This window comes from Gorilla gorilla, chromosome 14 (genome assembly GCF_029281585.2).
Source record: "Gorilla gorilla gorilla isolate KB3781 chromosome 14, NHGRI_mGorGor1-v2.1_pri, whole genome shotgun sequence".
Lineage (NCBI taxonomy): Eukaryota > Metazoa > Chordata > Mammalia > Primates > Hominidae > Gorilla > Gorilla gorilla.
Genome location: NC_073238.2, coordinates 39802226 through 39823454, shown reverse-complemented (window position 1 = coordinate 39823454; position 21229 = coordinate 39802226). Strand labels below are relative to the sequence as shown.

Here is a 21229-nt window from a genome sequence, read left to right as displayed (position 1 = left end):
CTGCAAGTCACACTCAAGACTCATCTCCCTCTAGGTTTGTTTCTGTGAGTAACACATTCACCTTTGCCAAGTCTTCCTTAAATGCCGCACTCAATTTAGTGAGGGTTACTATACACTAGGGTCTGGGCCCATAGTTGGCCTGAGGGAGTACTAACAGGTAATTAGGCCAGAATACAGGGCAACAATTGGCGCAGGATAGAGAATGGATCTTGGGGGCAGTTATCCCCTGCCACATGGAGATTCTATTTTATTGTCAAATATAAGGAATCTCAGTTTTACTTTCCTTAACCAAAGTGTCCATTTCCTCCTATGTACTGATTAGAACAACACATTAGCACTACTCTGTATATAAACAGTCTCTGGGTACAGGACTCAGTATCCTGCCACCGAAGGTGAAGCACAGTGGCTAAAAGCATGAGCTCTGCCACTGCACTCCTGGGTCTGCCATGAGCCACAGGCTTGTTATTTAATCAGTCCATGCCTCACTTTCATCATCTGCAAAATGGAAGTCAAACACTGAGTTAACAGAAATAAAATGTTTATAATGGCATCGGGGATATAGTATGTTCTCAACAAATGTTAGCTCTTCCTAATATTATTTAAACCCCTATCTTCAATTTTGACTTGAACACATCTGCAGGGTGTTAGAAAAACTTTTCAGACTAGATTCATGCTATCTAATATCATCCTCTGAGCTTGGCTGAGGTAGGGTATTAACAGGATTATCCACATTGGCCAATTCTATGACCAAAAAGATCAGCTTACCTGTTAAGCACATCATCAGTAACAAGACAAAGGTAGACTCCATGTCTGAGAGACTGAATCTGCAGTATCATTGGAGAATTAATGATAACCAGAAATAGATGTGCATATGTAAACAAGCATTCTGTAGAATGGGTGATCATGGAAGGACTCGAGTCCCTTTATAAGGCAGAGCTTACTGATTTATTTCTATGATGAGAAATTTTAAAGGTGAAATATCAAATTCTATTAGTGAGAGTCCACTATCTGAAAATCCAAGCAGGCACACAAATATTGCTGCTGTATTTGCTGCCTTGATACTGATGTTTTCCTCACAAATATGCATCATTCATAGTATGAGCACCTGTTTATCTCTCCAGCACTGCAAGTCTCACCCTATTGACCATTAAATCCTAACAATGAGCATGACACCTGCCCCGTATTGGGTGCCCAAAATTTTCAACTCATATCCGGAGCACGTGTGTCCACATGTATGGGTATACAGCATATGGATCAGGTGAAACAGGCAACAATTATAATGAGCAAGTACCAGACAATGAAAATCTTGCTTTTATTATTATTATTTTTTTTTTTTTTTTGAGACGGAATCTCTCTCGGTTGCCCAGGCTGGAGTGCAGTGGCGCGATCTCGGCTCACTGCAACCTCTGCCTCCCGGGTTCATGCCATTCTCCTGCCTCAGCCTCCCAAGTAGCTGGGACTACAGGTGCCCGCCCCCACACCCGGCTAATTTTTTTTTTTATTTTTTATTTTTAGTAGAGACAGGGTTTCACCGTGTTAGCCAGATGGTCTCGATCTCCTGACCTCGTGATCCGCCCGCCTCGGCCTCCCAAAGTGCTGGCTGGGATTACAGGCGTGAGCCACCGCGCCCAGCTGAAAATCCTATTTTTAAATAGTTATTTTCAAGAGGGGAGATAGACTAGGAAAAAGCAGTGGTCTAAATGATAGATATTTGCTTAGGTTGGCTTAACACACCTTCAAATTCTCCCATTAATGGAAAAATAAACTAACACTGCAGAATCAAATAAACATTCATGTGCATTCGTACATTAAAACAACCTTTATTTTCCCCTGAAATCTGAAAAAGTATTATCTAAACCAAATTAGATAGTGCAAACTCAATTTTCATTCAGCTATTAAACTTTTGATTTCCCTTAATCGTCAGGAATTTAATAGGCAATCAGTCCTAAAACTAACCATTCTTTTGAATGGTTAAATTAAACCTAAAAACTACTCTGTGTTTAACTCAGTCTAAAATGTGTTAGAGTAAAATATGAAGCCTACAAATTTCACAGAAACAATAGCTCCTTTCACGACTTCAATCACACATAATATTCCTTCTGTTTTTGATACTACTAATGGCCCACCTCAAACTTCAAAGAATTTCTCAAATCAGGTGATTAACCTGTGTTGATCATGATACATCACGTATTGTGGACACCCCGCCACCTGCTCACATGAAGAACACACACCTGCAGGAGGTGACTGGTCCTCTGAGGGCCCCGCAACCTGCCGAGGGAGTCACATCCTGCACCTTGGTCTCATTAGCACGGTGGTCTCAACACTTCAGCACTGTGCCAGCCAAACATAAGCCGTGCCCAGAGCAGCTTTACATCCAAAGCGCTGAATTAACACATCAACCCATGCAAGCAGATTATAATACTGAGATTTCCCATTTCCTCCTGATATTTTAATAAGAATATTAAATACTCTAGTACAAAAGCACAGCAATGCATTAATCCAAAATGTGACCTGCATACAAAGGTCAACTCCACCTGTGCCTCTCTAAGAAAACAAATTGTTCCTCTAAGTAAATAGGACTTTTTTTTAAAATCCTGGGCTATTAGAGATCAGAGCACCTGATAATCATCAAGCTCTGTTACCTTCCAATTTACTGATGATAAGGAAAACAACATTTCCTGAAAACCCGAAGTGTTCTGGGCACCATGCTCATCATGTGTTTGTTCACATGTATTTTGTTTTTTTGCATCATTTATTTAGCCTTCAAATATCCACTCCTTTTTGCCAGTGAGGAAATCGAGGTCCATTTAGATTAAGTCACTATTTATTTTTTTCAGATTTCCTAAACTGTTTCTTTCAGCAATTAACTATAATGTGAAAAGAAAAAAAGTATTCTCTCCTCTTCAATGTAGATTTCATGCAGGGGTTCAAAATAAGCCAGATGCAATAGGAAAATGATCAGGTGGTCTAACATCCAAGCTGGAGGTGGCACATGAGCCAGGGGTGTGAGACTCTCAGTTTCCCCAGAGCTGCTTCCATGTGCCAAGATGCTCCCAATCCTTTTTTACCCACTCAGTCTCCTCTTCAACAATGATTCATTTTAATTACATAATTACATAAAGTCATCAATTGTAGGAATGGCTTCCTACAATTAAACTTGATAAAATAGTCAAGCAAAGAAAGCCCACACCCTCACTCCTTCCACAGGACAGCACCTTTCAAAGAAGTCAGACAATACAGCCAGGTTACCCTCGGGTGTTTCACGGGGAACATCTAGTGTTGGAGCACACAGCCTGAATGTGCATGAGCCCCGGTGATGAGAGTTCTGGTGGACAAACTGCTCAGTTAGTGCTGCCTGTATAAAGATGAGCAAGAATCCTGTTCTCTTTGTTCAAAGGGTTTTAATCCAGAAAGATGAAATATATTCAAACCAAGCAGCTTGAGGTGTACAGCTCAGATCAAGGTATACACAGTATGAAACTGTCAGAACACAGCCATGGGAAGTACAAAAGTGACTTTAAGCTATAAAAACAGACAGGGGTCTAGAGCAGTGGCTCATGTCTGTAATCCCAGCACTTTCAGAGGCCAAGGCAAGAGGATCTCCTGAAGTCAGGAGTTCGAGACCAGACTGAGCAACATAGTGAGACCCCATCTCTTAAAAAAAAAAAAAAAAAAAAAGGAAGGCATGCATGGTGCATGCCTGTGGTCCCAGCTTCTTGGGAGGCTGAAGCAGGAGGAGGGCTTGAAGCCAGGAGTTGGAGCCTGCAATGAGCTATGATCGCGCCACTGCACTCCAGCCTGGGTAACAGAACAAGACTCTGTCTCTTAAAAAGCAAAAATACAACCAAAAAACCAGATAGGTGGGAAGAGAGAGCAGAGAAAAGGTAAGGAAGTGTCCTTCCACCTCCATCTGTGCTTTCCAGCTCTCCTCCACACAAGACTCACAACCCCACAACACCTCACCCAGTCCTCATCAACCCTTCCAGATCCAATCCTGCTGCTTCTTGGACTCATTCAAACCCCTTCTCAGCCTCTTACACAGGCCATTTCCAAGGCAATGGCACACTCTGGCCTTTCCTGAACAAAGACAGGTGGTAAAGTGGGTTGGAAGAAGCCCAGCCCCACCCTGGAAGGGCAGCAGCAGGAGGTTATAACTGGAACGTTGTCGACTTCCTGTTCTTGTTGTGTTTGCCCAAATGTCCTCAACGTGCTCAGGAACAACAACCAAGGTGGGCTTACATAGGTGTTTGGTTTGGGAGGTAGCTGGCCACAGGGAAATCTGCGGAGACACCTAATTCAGACAGTTTAAGAAGCAGAATCTTAAACAGATTTGAGAGGCAAGAGATGTGAAAAGAAAGCAAGCTGTCACCCAAGGGCTGCTAGCCAGCAGAGGGCCTCTAGGCAACTAGAAGGACATTGCAAAGCTCCGGGCTAGACCCCTAGGTCTGTGTGATTTTGCTGACATCACCGTGAAAAAAGAAATCATTACAAAGTCGAATTCGCTCACAGCTAGAAGGATTCAGACAGAAGGTGTCCAAAACAGTAAAAGGGAAGATGCTGTTAACTGTGTTTGAAAACAATTATAAAAATGTCAGAAGCTTCAAATCAGTTTTTATCCTTATGTTTTCAGTTTTTTAAACACAGATGAAGGCCCTGTGAATATCAGAACAACAGCAAAGCGCTTCTAAAATATAGATGCAGATACCACAGAGCCTGCCCCTCATAAAAACAAACAAGCAGGCAAACAAACAGAAAAGCGGGCTGTGTCCCCACAGTCTCCTCTCTTTTCATATAATCCTTCCTACCTTCATCCCTGCCAAACAGGCTTTCATACCCTTTGCAGCATGGCTTTGTTCCCAGGAAACCTAATAAGATATTTATGATTGTTTCAATATTGGCAGCAGGAGTCTCTGCAGTGGCAGAAAGGTCAAAGCGATCCCTCCAACTACCCCCACCGCCCGCCTTGGAGATTACATCTACTATACACACAATTAAATGCAGCAGACCCAGACTGATCTTTTCCTTGTAATTTTTTTAATCACCAAAGGATTAAGAAACGGAAGTACATTATTCAACACAGCAATTCTAAGTGGGTCCCTTAACAGACATTGACCCACATGTGTTTTCTGATGTCACCTAGGTTCTCGGTGCCACAGACCTTGGACAGCTCCCTGCCCCATGCACCACCCTGGCTGTTCCAACGGTCCTCTCTCCTCAAACTCTCCACCCTACCCCAGCCCCTTCACTTTGAGCACTCTGCCTCCTCCCCATTTCATGGAGTAAACTGAAGCTTTAGAGTGGACGTGATTCACCTTGACACCCACACACACAAACCGACTCCCAAAGCTCTTTCCACCCTATTGATAAAGAAGTCTCTCTTCTTCTTGCCCAAATCAATAAACATTGCACCTGAGCTCACCTACTGGCAGCCCTCCTTTCCTGGTTAGCCCCTACACCTCCCAGGGCTCCTGTGCCACCTCCCCTCCACACTCCTTTTCCTGACCCTGAAACAGAGATCATCCCTGAGGTTTTCTGCCTTTGGTCTTTATTCAATGCACTGAACCATCTTTTCCATGTATGGCTGAAATTAGCACCAGCGTACTCATCAAATGGTTATCAAATTCACCCCCAGCTTGGATGTCTACCACAAGCTCTGTCTAGACCAGCATATTTAACTTCTCTGGATACACCTACCTGAACGTCCACAGACTCTGCAAGATCAACGTGATGACAACTGATGTCTTCACTTCTGGTTCCCGCATATGTTTAGTAATCCCACAATGAGCTTTCTCAACCAAGCCAAAGAGTTGAGAAAACACCAAGGAAGCAAAAATAAAAAGCATAAAACAAAAAATGCCCTACCAAAAAGTTACACCAACAAATGGTTTAAGCGCCCCCATCAAATGAAAAAGGATCTCTGTGGGGATTTTCTTATGTAACTTCAAAAAATTAAAAACAAAGTTATGAGTAGTCATATAACACAAACATGAGCAAAAAGAAAGGAAAGGCTAAAATAGTAACATCATCACCAAGTTTAAGACAGAAATAATTAATGAGCATAAGGCCAGAGTAAAAATTACAGCCACATTACCACCAGTGTGGTACACTTTATTTTACATAAAATTAAATTTTACTCAAAATGTAAATTATGTTTTACATGAAAACATGTAAAACAAAATTCACAAGCAAATGGACCAAGAAAGCTGTAACAGGAGATTGATGCTATTATCAAACTGACTAATTGGACAGGCTAAAAATACAGATTCAAAAAATGTAATTAAAATGTCTAAACAAATGAATTTTGGAGCCTATGGAGAATACATCTTCCTTCCAAGCACAAAGGGAAACCTGGAATAGGTCCCTCACTCCTCGTGCAGGCACTAAAGCAACAGGGAACGGACCCCACATCCTTGGACCACCTCCATGTCTTGCCAGTTTCTTCTTTTGCCAAAGGAAACTGGGCCCCACCTGCCTCAGACACTCCAAACGGCAGGGGCTGCAGTCACTGTAATAACGAGCCAACAGGTAATGGAAACACTTTCCCCACCACGATCAGAGCACAGCTTAGGGTCCGTTCAACCACAGGATTTCAGAACTGAGGGAAACCTTGAAAACTCTCATTAAAGCCCTTCCCTTCACACAGTAGGAAACTGAGGGCTTGTAAGACGCAGTGCTACATCTACAGAAACACGACTACACGGGGTGGGAGGAGCTGCACTCAAAGGTTAGAAACAGTGGGAGGGTCCAGACTGGGTCAAGGCTGGGCATCTTGTGATGATGGCTGAGGGTGGTGATGTCCTCAGTGTGTTTCACACCAAGAGAATTTTTTTTGTAAGCAGCCCCCTTCTCTATGTGGCAAAATTTCTTTCAGTGATAACCATAAAGAACATAAAATTGACCAAAAAAGAAACAAACAGCAAAAATAGTCTTTATTAAACTTGCATCTAGGCCAGGCACGGTGACTCATGCCTGTAATCCCAGCACTCTGGGAGGCTGACGTGGGTGGATCACCTGAAGTCAGGAGTTCAAGACCAGCCTGGCCAACATGGTGAAACCCCATCTCTACAAAAATACAAAAATTAGCCGGGCATGGTGGCAGGTGCCTGTAAACCCAGTTACTTGGGAGGCTGAGGCAGGAGAATCGCTTGAACCCAGGAGACAAAGGTTGTAGTGAGCCGAAATCACACCATGACACTCCAGCCTGGACAACAGAGTGAGACTCCGTCTCAAAAACAAAAAAAAATAAAACTGCATCTAATCATGCCAGTAAATAAAATAATAAAAATTTTTATAGTCCAAAAAAAGAGAAAAAAGCACAAGTATTTATTCAATGGTTTTTATTTCTATCTATGTAACAACTTGAATTTTGATCCTTTGGTTACAGACTGATACAATATTTATGTCATTAATTGGCAAGTAACTAATAAGTGAAATTTAACAAAACCAATGTTCTATCAAAGGTATAAACACCTACTAAATCACACCACTAATGTCACATTTTCTTTTCTTGACTTGGTCTTCAATTTTAAAACAATGAATAATTACGAATGAATTTCAATTGTAAGAATCTAGGAAAAATTTACCAAACTAAAATGTGAGCTTACCAAACAAAATATCATACCCTGCAGTTCATATTCTGTTTTGCTATCTTAAATGTTAGATGTAAAAACCCCCACGTGGTCACATAAAATGACAGAATCGAAGTAAATCAAGTTCTACTTTCTTAGTGTTTATAAATGCTGTACTGTCACTATTTCATAGCTACTATGTAAACTCAGGCATCGGGCATGGTGACTCACACTTGTAATCCCGGCACTTTGAGAGTCTCTGCTGGAAGGATCACTTGAGGCCAGGAGTTCAAGACCAGCCTGGGCAACATAGCAAGACCCCCATCTCTACAAAATAATCATAAATAAGTACATAAACTAACTAACTCCAGAATATGTAGCACCATGGGGCTCCTGGAGAGCACTGCGTCCAAAGGGAACTCCAGACCTGTCCTAACTCTTAGGACCTTGCTCTCAAAATGCACACGTACTGTTCAGTTGGTTGTGGGCACTGGAGACAGAGAGTTAACTGGGAATGCTCCTAATGAATTTCCATGTAGAATGTAATGGTTACTTAAAAGAAATAAATCAAGTCCAACAGCACTTCAAAAAAAAGAAAAAGTAAATAAAATAAATATGTGCTACATTGAAGAATATATGTGTGTATATTTTATATATATACACACTATATCTGCTATATACATATGTGACATCTTTAAAAGTAGCCAGGCTTGTGACTGTAATCCCAGCAACTTGGGAGGCTGAGGTGGGAGGATCACTTAGGGGCAGGAGTTTGAGACCAGCCTGGGCAACACAGCAACTCATCAAGACCCTCTAAATTTTTTCTTTAATTAGTCACGCATGGTGATGTGTGCCTATATTCCCAGCTACTTGCGAGGTTGAGGTGGCAGAATTTGAGGCTGTAATGAAGTATGATTGTACCACTGCACTCCAGCCTGGCCCACAGAGTAAGACCTCCTCTCCAAAAAAACAAACAAACAAACAAACAAAAAACAAAACAAAAAAACTAATTAGTAGTCACGGCAATTATTTAGAATTTAGTCCAAAAGAAGGCTTTTGCAGGGAGGAGAATGTTACTGCTGGTACATGGGGAAGATTAAAAGCAGATGGACTTTTAGTGGGTTTTATTGTGTGGACCTTCTTATTGTCTGCACCTCAGGCAGATCACTCCCTAATGCATCCCACACAGCCTGTGATGCTCACCGACTGTAGGAACTCAGGCAAGTTATGTAACTCTTTCTGGTGTGTTTCCTCATCTGTGCCATGGAGATGCCAGCTGGGACTGGCTCTGCCTCACATCTGAGGCTCCTAGAGGACTGCAGCCTCAGGCGGGGGAGCCCCGGCTCCTGGCCCGTCCGTGCTGTGCTCCACGAGGAGAGCTTCTAAGGAAAGTGCTGTGGGAATTAAAGCTATACGGGGCTAGCCCTGTGAAGAGTGAAGCACCCACCTTACGGCTCAGGAAAAACAGGCCAGGAGGCTGCTCGGAGTTTCTCTCCCGTAACTCTTCTTTAAGAGGCTAAGGGCATGAGCCAGAGAGCAGGGAGGAAAAAGGCGCCACGAACTTAGCCATGGAAATGGATCATTCAACATGTGTGTTCTCTACTACACTTCCCTTACTCAAATATACCCGAAAAGCTAAGGAGTAACCTTGCAGGCAGAGCCCTCGATTTTCCACCAATGCGCTGCAACACCAAGCACCAAGACAGTATACACCGGCTACCAGAAAAAAAATTGTTGAACACACAAATTTTAAACCTTGACCAACATAAATGACTAAGGATGCCAGCTGTCACATTAAATCCCAAATGTACCTCCATTTGAGGGTAGACATCCATCTGCCAAGTCTGAAGAAATTGGCATTAAAAGCATTTACCTCGGCAGCCCCCTTTTAGGAGTAGTTTATATATGAAAGTACAACATCAACACTACACAATACATCAATTTCCGAGGCATAAGTAACTGCACATCACCATGGGGGTTCTACTTTGTTCAATAAGCAATTAAGTGTGAAGGGATATCTGAGAACAACACATTAAGCCAATTCTCATTTTCTGTTCAATTCTGACCTTCGCTTGCAGAGCGCAGTCCTTCAGCAAAGGTTTTCCACTTCCCATTGGCAGGAACTGTGCGTCGTGCTGGGGAGGATGCGAGGGGAAACAGACAGACTTTGTCATCAAGGATGACACAGCAGAGCAGGAGAGTCAGAGATGGATAAAAATAGATGCGGTGCAGCATGCTAAGTTCCAGAGCAAAAGAGTCTGAGAAACGCTGCGGCACAGAGGGGCTGCCTCCGCCTGCAAACGATGGAGATGCAGGACGAGGAAGAAAATGCTTGCTTACAGAAATGCGACCTGAGCCTGAAAAACAGGGCCCTCCAGGAGGACTAACTTGAGTAGGTTAGGAGACAGTGTTCCAGGGAAAGTGCCGTGATTAAAGGCTGCAGCCAGACACAGGAAGAGGAGCCTGGGGAGATGGTGCGGTAAGCCGGGAATAGAACGAGAGTGGCCTTGTGTATCTTACTGGAGACAAAAGAGAAGCAGCGATGGTCCCTCAACAGGGAGAATCACCGTGCCTTGGCTGTTTTAGAATGATAACCACCAGCAATCGGGAAGGTGAAAGGGAAACTCTGTCACAGGTGGAGACACGAGAGACTGAATCAGCACCAGTGCCATGAAAATGATCCACTCAACAAAAAAGCAGATCTGGTTTAAAATCTATACCCACCCCACCAAGCATCCTCCTGGGCACTGTGACTCTGTACCCTGGTCCTGGTGTATCCCAACCTAGCCAGGGTTGTCAGGGAAAGATGCAAATGGTAAAGTCAACCAGACAGCAAAAATGGGGGGTGGGGGGTGGAGGAGTCATCTGAATTTCCTTTAATCGTTTATACCTATTTTTTAAAAAGTGGTGCTTACTGTGGTACACAGCAAGACATGAGATAAAGCATAGAAAAAGGACAAAAACACCACCAAAAATGACCGTGTGATAGAGTACTAAGACTGCTTTTGGTTTTCTTCTTCTTCTTGAGACGGGTATGGCTCTGATGCCCAGGCTGGAGTGCAGTGGCATGATTTTGGCTCACTGCAACCTCCACCTCCCAAGTAGCTGGGACTACAGGCGCATGCCACCACACCTGGCTAATTTTTGTATTTTTCATAAAAAAGGGTTTTGCCATGTTGCCCTGGTCTCAAACTCCTGAGCTCAAGCAATCCTCCCACCTCAGCTTCCCAAAGTGCTGGGATTACAGGCATGAGCCACCATGCCCAGGCAAGACTCCTTGTAATGGTAAAGTTGTAATTACTATATCAACGAGCAATAAGACTATTACATGAGGGACCTGGAGAAGTCAAATACACAGGGACAGAAAGTAGAATGGTGACTGCCAGGGGCACGGGGAGGAAGAACAGGGAGTTGTTTAACAGGGACAGAGTTTCAGTTTTGCAAGATGAAAAGCTTTCTGGAGATTGGTTGCACACCAGTGTGACTATCCTTAACACTACTGAATCATATACTTAAATATAATAAAGAAGATAAATTTCATGTTATGTGTATTTTACCACAATAAAGAGAAAAAAGAAAGAAAAAAGAGCAACAAGCCTACCCAACCTGTCAAACAGGAAGGGATATACGATATCCACGGCCACTGTACTGTGTCCTAGGCATTTTTGCATCTGAAATCTCATTTAGCTTCCCAACATGCTTTCTAGGGAAGTGTGTTTCCATCAAACAAACAAGGAAAGTCAGGCTCAGCGAAATCATGGACTTGACCTAAGGTCATTCAGTTGGTCCCTGGTAGAGCCAAGACTCATGTACTTGTTATGTTTTGTTCCTTATACTATAGCTAATTACCCTCCCACTCAGGCTATTACAAAAAAAAAAAAAAGAAAGACAGAAAGATTACACTGCAAGTTTTTTCCATTACATGTTTAATAATTTAAAGTTCTCCACGATAACCTCAGGCAAACTAGAATTAATCTTCAAAATCAGGTTAGTGCAAAAAGAAAACATTTCTAGTTTGTTCCTGAAACACATTCATCCTATTCGATATGCACCTTACCTTTTAATCTCTACTAATGCAAGTCAAAACCTGGTTTTTTTTGTAAAACCCAAGTGGTACATTCCAAAATTGATGGGAGAGTTATTGTCAAACACACTATCTAAAATGCAACTACAGCAACAGCAAAATATATAAAGCACTCAGTGAGGTGCTGTTTAAAGTGCCTCATGCATATTAACTCATTTAATCTTCAAAAAATTCCTATGAACTATACATTGTTGCATGAGGGTGACAACAAATGAGGACCACCTTCAGCAAAATCACCGGGAGTGCTGGCTACAAACAGAAATCAGAGCCTGCCCCAGACGAAATGAACCTAGATTTTTCTTATGCAATGTAAGGCTAAAAATAAAATACCTGATCTATATATCATGGATTCGCCAACCAAGTTACCTTTATATGCACAAAACAGGAAATGAGAGGTACATGACAGCCTGTGGAATACAAAAATGCCACGAACGAGAACTGGAAAGCAAAAGTAAATACTAGCACTGACATCATTCTGCAAAGACTCTGCAAAACTGTATTTGAGAATTTTATGGAGAACATAAACCTTGGCAAAAAGGTTTTACAAACAATTCACCTTTTTACAGACTGTCTTTCAAGACTTACTAAGCAGATAATACATCTTAGCTCATCACTTCTGCAGAACTCAACCACAGCTCTATTTGTTATATTATTACTATTAATATTTTTAATTGAGACAGGGTTTTGCTCCGTCACCCAGGCTGGAGTGCAGTGCTGCAATCTCAGCTCACTTTAACCTCCACCCCCCAGGCTCAAGCGATCCTCCACCTCAGCTTCCCAAGTAGCTGGGACCACAGGCGTGCATCACCATGCTCAGCTAATTTTTTGTACTTTTGATAGAGATGGGGTTTCGCCATGTTGCCCCACGCTGGTCTCAAACTCCTGAGCTCAGGCGAAGCACCTGCCTCGGCCTCCCAAAGTGCTGGGATTACAGGTGTGAGCTACCATGTCCAGCCTCTATTTGTTGTAACAATTGTTCCACGGGTATATGTGGAGCCATGTTGATGCTGTCCTAATTTTAAAATATTCAATGTATTTCAAACAGTAAGCAGCACATAAGTTTCTTTTAAAGGGCTACATATTCAGACGCCCTTCATTTTTTTCTAATGGTAGTATCTCAAAATATCAAAATTCATCATGTCCCTTAACACAATAGTTCAAAAAAATGGCACATAATAAATTTATCTTCAGGATATATAAGAAAACATACTTGGCTGTGAAGAATGCTAAATCAATATCTTTAAACTATTTATATAAAAAGTACTATGGCTTAAAATCCAAGTCAGTTAACTTTCTTATAATCTACTCTTCTAAAATCTTTATAAATATCACAGGTTGATTTCTATAAAAAACATATTTAACTCTATGGCAAACACCAGCACTGAATTGAAAATAGCTTCTTGTCTACTTAAGTGCATGACACATGATAAAAAAAATATTTGGAATACTGCATTGCACATTGCACCCATCAACCATCCATACAAAATACTAGCAAAGGGACCATAAAACTAGACACAGAAGGACCTCAGAAAGTGAACTAGACACAGGAAAAGACTGTCAGCAAGTAACAGATAGTCTCCAGCTTTCTCAGCGTTGCCTCAGAGTTCATACATACTAATATGGAGTATTGGAGTTTGGGGGTACAATTTTAGGGGCAAAAAATTGAAAGCTTTTCCAACCCTCATTTAAATTTTTGTTGAGTATAGGAGCAATGTTGTCAATTGGTGAAATAAGAAAACTCACTCTTTCCCAACGATGTGATAGAACACCCAACAACATATGAAGAGGCCACATATGCTCCCTGGGACAGCCCTGAATCTCTATAAATGGGTCTGTGACTATCAAACTAAACATTAAGAGAACTACTAAATTCCTGACAGTCCAATACTAACTCAAATATAATGTGAGAATTAACGTTTTGTTATAGTAATTAAACATGTTTGCAGTTGTTATGGGTCGACTGCCACTTGTGTATCAGCCACAGTCTAGAACCATCATCTGGGACTCACAGGAAGCCTCGATGCAGAGGAAGAACTTTCAACACCAGCTCACTGTGGACTAGAATGGTTTTCCAGGTGAAATGGTGTGTCCCCCAGGAAGACAGATGTTCATGTGTAGGCCCAGTGAATTATAAGCGTTAAAAGATATGGCATGTGCCTATGTGTGTACACATTTAGATAAAGCAGTGGAAGGAGGTTGGTAAAAGTATGAAAAGAAATCTTCCCTTATGTTGTTTTCTGTCTTGGAGTTTTTTGACTTTCCAATGTCCACATTGTTTGGCTTACAAATATGACTGACCCATGTACAGAGAATAATGGTGGTACCTCCCCAACATACACACACACACGCACTATCCTGTGCTTAAAATTACTTCCTCTGCTATGTCTAATCTTATACAGTGAACAAAACTTTGTTGAAATAGGTGTAGTGTTGAAACTGCATGACAGCTGACAGTCAAAACAGTGATACTGAGAGAAGTTCATGTTTCTGCCTTACCACGGCATCGTCATTATGTGAAATTATTCAATTTACTCTGGTACATCAATGTTAGAATGGTTAATGAATTCTAATTTGTAAAGGTAACATTAAAAAATGACTACGAGGCCGGGCGCGGTGGCTCACGCCTGTAATCCCAGCACTTTGGGAGGCCGAGGTGGGCGGATCACGAGGTCAGGAGATCGAGACCACGGTGAAACCCCATCTCTACTAAAAATACAAAAAATTAGCCGGGCGCAGTGGCAGGCGCCTGTAGTCCCAGCTACTCGGGAGGCTGAGGCAGGAGAATGGCGTGAACCCGGGAGGCGGAGCTTGCAGTGAGCCGAGATCACACCACTGCACTCCAGCCTGGGCGACAGAGCGAGACTCCGTCTCAAAAAAAAAAAAAAATGACTACGAGGCAGTTTTAACAAAGCTGAGTACTAGAGAAATAATTGTGATACTATTCAGCAAATGGCCTTACTGTTTTAAAATAAAGAGCTCTATTTTTAAACTGTCAGAGCTTGGTAACATGTTTCATATGCTAGACAGCAATACTTTCAAAACTTCCACCTTTCACTGGAATAAAAACAAAAGTGTCATATTTTTTATTCAATAATTTAAAGAATATTCCTGCCGGTTGCGGTCGCTCACGCCTGTAATACCAACAATTTGGGAGGCTGAGGCAGGCGGATCACTTGAGGTCAGGAGTTCGAGGCTAGCCTGGCCAACATAGTGAAATTCCATCTCTACTAAAAATACAAAAAAATTAGCCGGGCCTGCTGGTGAACGCCTGTAGTCCCAGCTACACAGGAAGCTGAGGCAGGAGAATCACCTGAATCCGGGAGTGGGATGTTGCAGTAAGCCAAGATCACGCCACTGCACTCCAGCCTGGGCAACAGCGAGACTCTGTCTCAAAAAAAGAAAAAATTTTTTTAAAAAAATTAATAAATAATATTCCTTTATATCATTGAATCTACAGTTAAGTATTCAGTTTCCATATTATGCACAGTGCCAAGTTCCTCAGAGATATTCAAAGCAGAGCCCCACAGAGCCAAAAAGTTGATGGTCCCAAACAAGATGGAAGGGAAAAAAGGAGGGAGGGTAGAAAGATACAGATGCAGACTTTATAGTCACAATTCAATACAACTCTAGTCATACATGTGGACCAAGTTTAAGGTTTTAACCATTCTATCATAAAGAATCTTGGTGTTTGTTTGCAGGACGAGGTGTCAGTGAATTTAATGTGAATTTATATGCAACTGTGTTCTTTCACGACACCAAAAGGAGAAGCCAGTTTCTTGATTTAACACCAATCCACACATGCACACTCTCAAACACATTTTAGACTCATCTTATGCTCGCAGTCCAGCCTGCTTGTTCCTAGCAGTTACAGGCTAGAAAACATATATGTACAAAAGACCCTAATGCCCAAAACCTACCTTGTGATTCTTCAGCCTGCATATTTCTCCCCTTGGCAATGTGTAACTCTTGGGCAGAGTAATACGCAAGTCCACTTCCTTTTTCCCCGAGTTACAGCTTATAATTGATTGTTTTGGTTATCAAAGAATTAGAGAGCAAAATGAGTGGCAAAGAAGAACAACATTCATAATAACCAGATAACTGGTGTCAATGAGCAACTCTGTGTGAGTCTGTGAGCTCTTACACAGTGCAGCCTCAAACAGGTACATTCTCATCTAATTATTTTTTTCTTGTAGACACAGGGTCTCACTATGTTGCCCAGGCTGGTTTCAAACTCCTGGCCTCAAACAATCTTCCTGCCTTGGCCTCCCAAAGTGCTGGGATTACAGGCATGAGCCACTGTGCCCAGCTGTTCTCATCTAATTCTCATCATGCTATAAGCTATGACATTATTCTACTTCCAGTTTATTAATTGGAGTATCTTGAAACCAAACAGATCTAGAGGTAGGGAAAGATCTGTCAAAAGTTTGGTGTCTCTCCAAGAGAGCCAGTGCTGCCCCCACCTTGCCGGAAGAAGGAGCTCCTTCATGACGCAACCAACAGAGATCACCCCCTACATGTGTATCTCTGCTCCCCTGGGGTGGTCTTATACTGGGGTGAAAGGGGCTTTCTGCTATTCTGAGGTCAATCACCTTGCCCCAATCCACAGTTCAAAATAGTTCAAAACAAAACTCAGAAACACAAGAAACAGCATCAACACCTTCTCCGTCACTAACACTGGAACCTGGAAATCACACTTGCCTAGTGCTCTGTCCACTTACGGCCCCACTGCTAACTATCCCAAGTGCTTCTCTTCTCCTGCAGCAGTATAGCCCTGCATCTCTTCCTGGGCAATGACAGCAGCCTCATGTGCTTATTCTAAATGCAGAGCAGGTGGCTGTGCACATCAAACCCAAGTACTATCTATCACTTTGTCACTTGGCTCATAAAAGCTTTTCTTGGCTATAGCAGCCTGTCTCCAGTAGCCTGGCCTTTCACAGCACTTTCTCCATCATCCCTTCTGTATTAGTCCGTTTTCACGCTGCTGATGAAGACATGCCCCACACTGGGCAATTTACAAAAGAAAGAGGTTTAATTGGAATTACAGTTCCACATGGCTGGGGAAGCCTCACAATCATGGTGGAAGGCAAGGAGGAGCAAGTCCCGTCTTATATGGACGGCAGCAGGCAAAGAGAGAATGAGGAAGATGCAAAAGTGGAAACCCCTGATAAAACCATCAGCTCTCATAAGATTTATTCACTACCATGAGAACAGTGTGGGGGAAACCGCCCCCATGATTCAATCATTTCCCGCCAGGTCCCTCCCACAACATATGGGAATTATGGGAGCTACAATTCAAGATGAGATTTGGGTAGGGACCCAGAGCCAAACCACATCACCTTCTTCTTCCACATATTTTCTGGAAAGACACACACCTGGCCGTTACACTCTTCTGCACCTCTGTACATGGGGTTCCCCATGTCTGGCCTGCCCTCCCCACCAAGCCCCACCCAAGTTTCCAGGCTGACTCGTACTCATCTTTCAGGCCCAGCTCATTGGTCTCTACTAGCAGCTTTGCCCCGTCCTTCTACTTTCCCACCCCTGCAGTGCTGCCACTAACCATGCACCCCCAGTTCTTGACAGAGAGGGACTGCAATGCTTACCTCACATATACCAAATGTAGGATTATGAATGGTACTTAAGGAACAAGACTTATGATCAGTCTCAGAGTTCCTGGGGCCTAAAGTAAAAGTCAGACTGGGTCTGACCAGATGGTTTTCCTCTAAGGCGGGCCCTAATCAACTGAATCTAAAGCAGGTGGCTTCCAACTGGGGTTTGGGAAGATGCTATCAGAGCTTATATTTATATATACCTCCAAAAAATAAGCTTCAGGAACATTTATTAAATGCACTGACACTGGTGTCCCAACGTAATTCTATGTAATGTGGCTGGAGAGGAACCTCCTTAATGGGAAGGGTGGGCGGTGCTATGGACTGAACTGTGTCCTTCCTAAAATTCATGTTGAAGCCCTAACCCCCAATGTGATGGGATGCTACTGTTGGGCCCTTTTGGAGATAATTAGGATTAGATGAGGTCATGAGGGTGGGACCCTCAAGATGGGATTAGTGCCCTTATTAGAGACAGAGAGCTCTCACTCTGTCTCTCCCTCACTCTCGCTCTTGCTCTTGCTCACTCTCTCTGTTCTGGGAGGACATGGCAAGAAGGCAGCTATCTGCAACCCAGGAGAGAGCCCGCACCAGAACCAGATCATGCTGGCACCCTGATCTTGGACTTCCAGCCTCTAGAACTATAAGAAGACGAACACCTGCTTACGCCCCCCAGTCTGTGTATTTTGCTATGGCAGCCTGAGCTAATACAGGGATAACAGTGGTACCCTCCCTGTCTGTCTCTCTCCTAACCACTACACATTTCAATTTCCAGGTCTCAGCTAGGTGGAGTCATGGATCACTTTATCCAATTTAAACTAAATTAACCCTCCCAAAAGAACAAATGGTTTAAGAATCATACAACAAAACCACAAATTGGAAATTATACTTATTAATAATGCAATTACAAGAAAATAAAAAGCAGCAGAATTGACACTTACATTCCTAGTAAAAGCTCTTTAAAACCATTTTACTAGGTTAAACATTAGGGTAATTTAATCAAATCTCACAAATCGGCCAAAAGCATTCAAAATAATAGAGAAGACTGTGAACAATATGTACTTACATCCATAATCCTTAACGGAGAATCTTGGTAAATACGTACTGGGTCTTCAGATAATAACTAACAATGATAGCACATGTATACCAATGTTTTAAATATACATATCAAAGGTTCATGCTAAAAAATTTTATGGGCCGGGTGTGGTGGCTCATGCCTGTAATCCCAGCACTTTGGGAGGCCGAGGAGGGCAGATCATGGGGTCAGGAGATCGATACCATCCTGGCCAAAATGGTGAAACCCCGTCTCTACTAAAATACAAAAAATTAGCCAGGCATGGTGGCACGCGCCTGTAGTCCCAGCTACTTGGGAGGCTGAGGCAGAGGAATCACTTGAACCCAGGAGGCGGAGGTTGCAGTGAGCCGAGATCACGCCACTGCCCTCCAGCCTGGTGACACAGCAAGACTCCAAAAAGAAAAAAAAAAAAAGTGTTACAAATGGGACATCCAATGAAAAAGTTTTGGAGACCACTGATATAGACAGAGAACTTACATGAGAGTTAGGTCCACTCTCAAGCTGAAGTCTTTTCTAAGCTGAAACCTGCCAACACTCTCCAAAAGCCTTTCGTATGGTATATGTTATACGTAGACTGAAGATACATAGAATAATCCATCAGAGTGACTAACACCATCCCAAACTCAACCCCAAATCATTTTTAATGACATCTAATATAAAATAGTAAAGGCTAAAAACCTATGATTTCAGTTTTGAAAAGCTGGCTTTCATTTAAGAGAAAAGAATGGGTCAGCATTTGAATGACCAAACCCAACCTCATGGATTTCAGGAAATTTCTTTGTTAAACATCCCTACATCCCCACAATGGTCAGACCTCTCCTTTTGTTCTGTCTAAGCATTGTCCCTCTTGAAAGGGTTGCTGATTAGCATTTCTGAGTAAGCTTTTGCTGTCTGTTGAGTGACTCAGCTATAAGTAGTAGAACAAACACTTAGATGCAACTTTCTGGATAACGACACAGAAGATCACATGACTAAACTGAGCAGAAACAGAGCAGTCTACTTTGCTACCTACTTTTTCAACTTAAGCAACTAGATCAGACATTATGCAAACAAACCCTTGGTGCTGTTTGTGAGCATAGGGAATGTTCTTTGATGCCCCGAGAGCAAGGGTTTTCCCATCTACTCATCACAACAAACATATGAAGATATTGGTCCTTTTTTCTTCTGACCATCCTCCCTTCAAAATCATGTATGTTTCCAATTAAAGATCCAAACATTTACTAAAATATTCAACAGAAAAACAAGAGTTTAGCATTTCGTTCCTATTCTCTCAGATACTTCTAGTTGATTTTAAGATTTGTTTAATTTTGAGAAAATAGTATACTTTTTTCTTTTTTGAGACAGAGTTTAACTCTCATCACCCAGGCTGGAGTGCAATGGTGCGATCTCTGCTGACTGCAACCTCTACCTCCTGGGTTCAAGCGATTCTCCAGCCTCAGCCTCCTGAGTAGATGGAATTATAGGCACCCGCCACCGCGCCTGGCTAATTTTTGTATTTTTAGTAGAGACGGGGTTTCACCATGTTCACCAGGCTGGTCTTGAACTCCTGACCTCAGGTGATCTGCCTGGCTCTGCCTCCCAAAGTGCTGGGATTACAGGTGTGAGCCACCACACCTGGCTGAAAATTGTATACTTATAGAAGAGTTGCAAAAATAATAGAGTTGACATCTATCCTTCGTCCAGTTTCCCCACAATGTTAGCATCTTACATCACCGTAGCACAATTATCAAAACTAAGAAAGTAACACTGGCACAATGCTAATCCAATTACAGACTTTATTCAAGATTCACCAGTTTTTCCACCAATGTATCTTTTCTGTTCCAGAATCCAATTCAGAGACCCACACAGTACTTACTTGTCACGTCTTGGGTCTCTTCCAATTCTGGTTGAATTTTAATTTGTCTCACAAATCCTGATGCTTAATTCTTTTTAATCAAAGAATCATAAATGCTTCCAAGTTCACAGCAGACAATAAGAGTTAACAGAATTTGGGAAGAGGAGAGAGGGGAAATAAATTACTGACCAAAATTCTCAAAGCAAATGCTTTTACCTATTTTAAACAGTGGGAATGGCACAGATTTTTTTTGGTCAAATTCAAACTGGGCTCCATTATCCACCCACACAGGGGTCAACTTGATAAAGAAATCACCATGAAAGTCTGTCCTCTTAGACATTTGCTGTTTCCTTAGAAACACCAAATATAAAACTGGCCCAATGCTGACAGGCTTTTCTGTTTCTAAAAATACTCTTCAAGAAAGCTCACACATTCAATGGTTACCTGGAATGTACTATGCCAAAGCTCCCCCAGTTCCAATATTTTCGTCTGCAGGATTCCTCAAAAGACTTGTCCAGGGGTGTAAAGCTGATAACAGTTCTCATTACAAGACTCTTCTATGGCATTAATTGCTGCTGGTACATCGAAAATAAGAACTCAGGATTGTTGTGCCATTCACGTTCAGAAAATACAGTCCCTGGCTTGGAAATAAACCAAGTCTATCCGCTTCTAAACAAAAAGCAGCATACCCAGAAGGAAAATCTTGAGACTGTTTTCAACATCAGCAATTACTCTTGATAAGGAATACTTTTACCTTTGCCAAACTTTATAAAGACAGCAGTCTCAAATCAGAGATTACATAACCTTGGTTTTTAAGATAATGATCTTTACATAAACCAAAAAAGTTATGATTCTGCCAGGCGTCATGGCTCATGCCTGTAATCCCAGCACTTTGGGAGGCCAGGGCAGATGGATCACTTGAGTTCAGGAGTTCAAGACCAGCCTGGCCCACGTGGTGAAACCCCGTTCTCTACCAAAAATTCAAAAATTAGCTGGCTGTGGTGGCGGGTGCCTGTAATCGCAGCTACTTGAGAGTCTGAGGGGCAGGAGAATCGCTTGAACCCA

General features: G+C 42.4%; 1 protein-coding gene across 5 annotated transcripts in view; it reads right to left on the bottom strand.

The window, feature by feature from the left end:
• Window positions 1-21229, bottom strand: part of ATP8A2 (ATPase phospholipid transporting 8A2) — a 652717-nt gene that overhangs the window by 528475 nt on the left and 103013 nt on the right. Inside the window, exon 1 of one of the 5 annotated variants that reach the window (XM_031001330.3) lies at window positions 9635-9843. The exons of the other annotated variants lie outside the window; for them this stretch is intronic. The gene's annotated coding sequence lies outside the window, so the exon portion shown is untranslated. Of the gene's footprint in view, window positions 1-9634; window positions 9844-21229 lie in introns of those variants that run through there. 5 annotated transcript variants of the gene reach the window in all.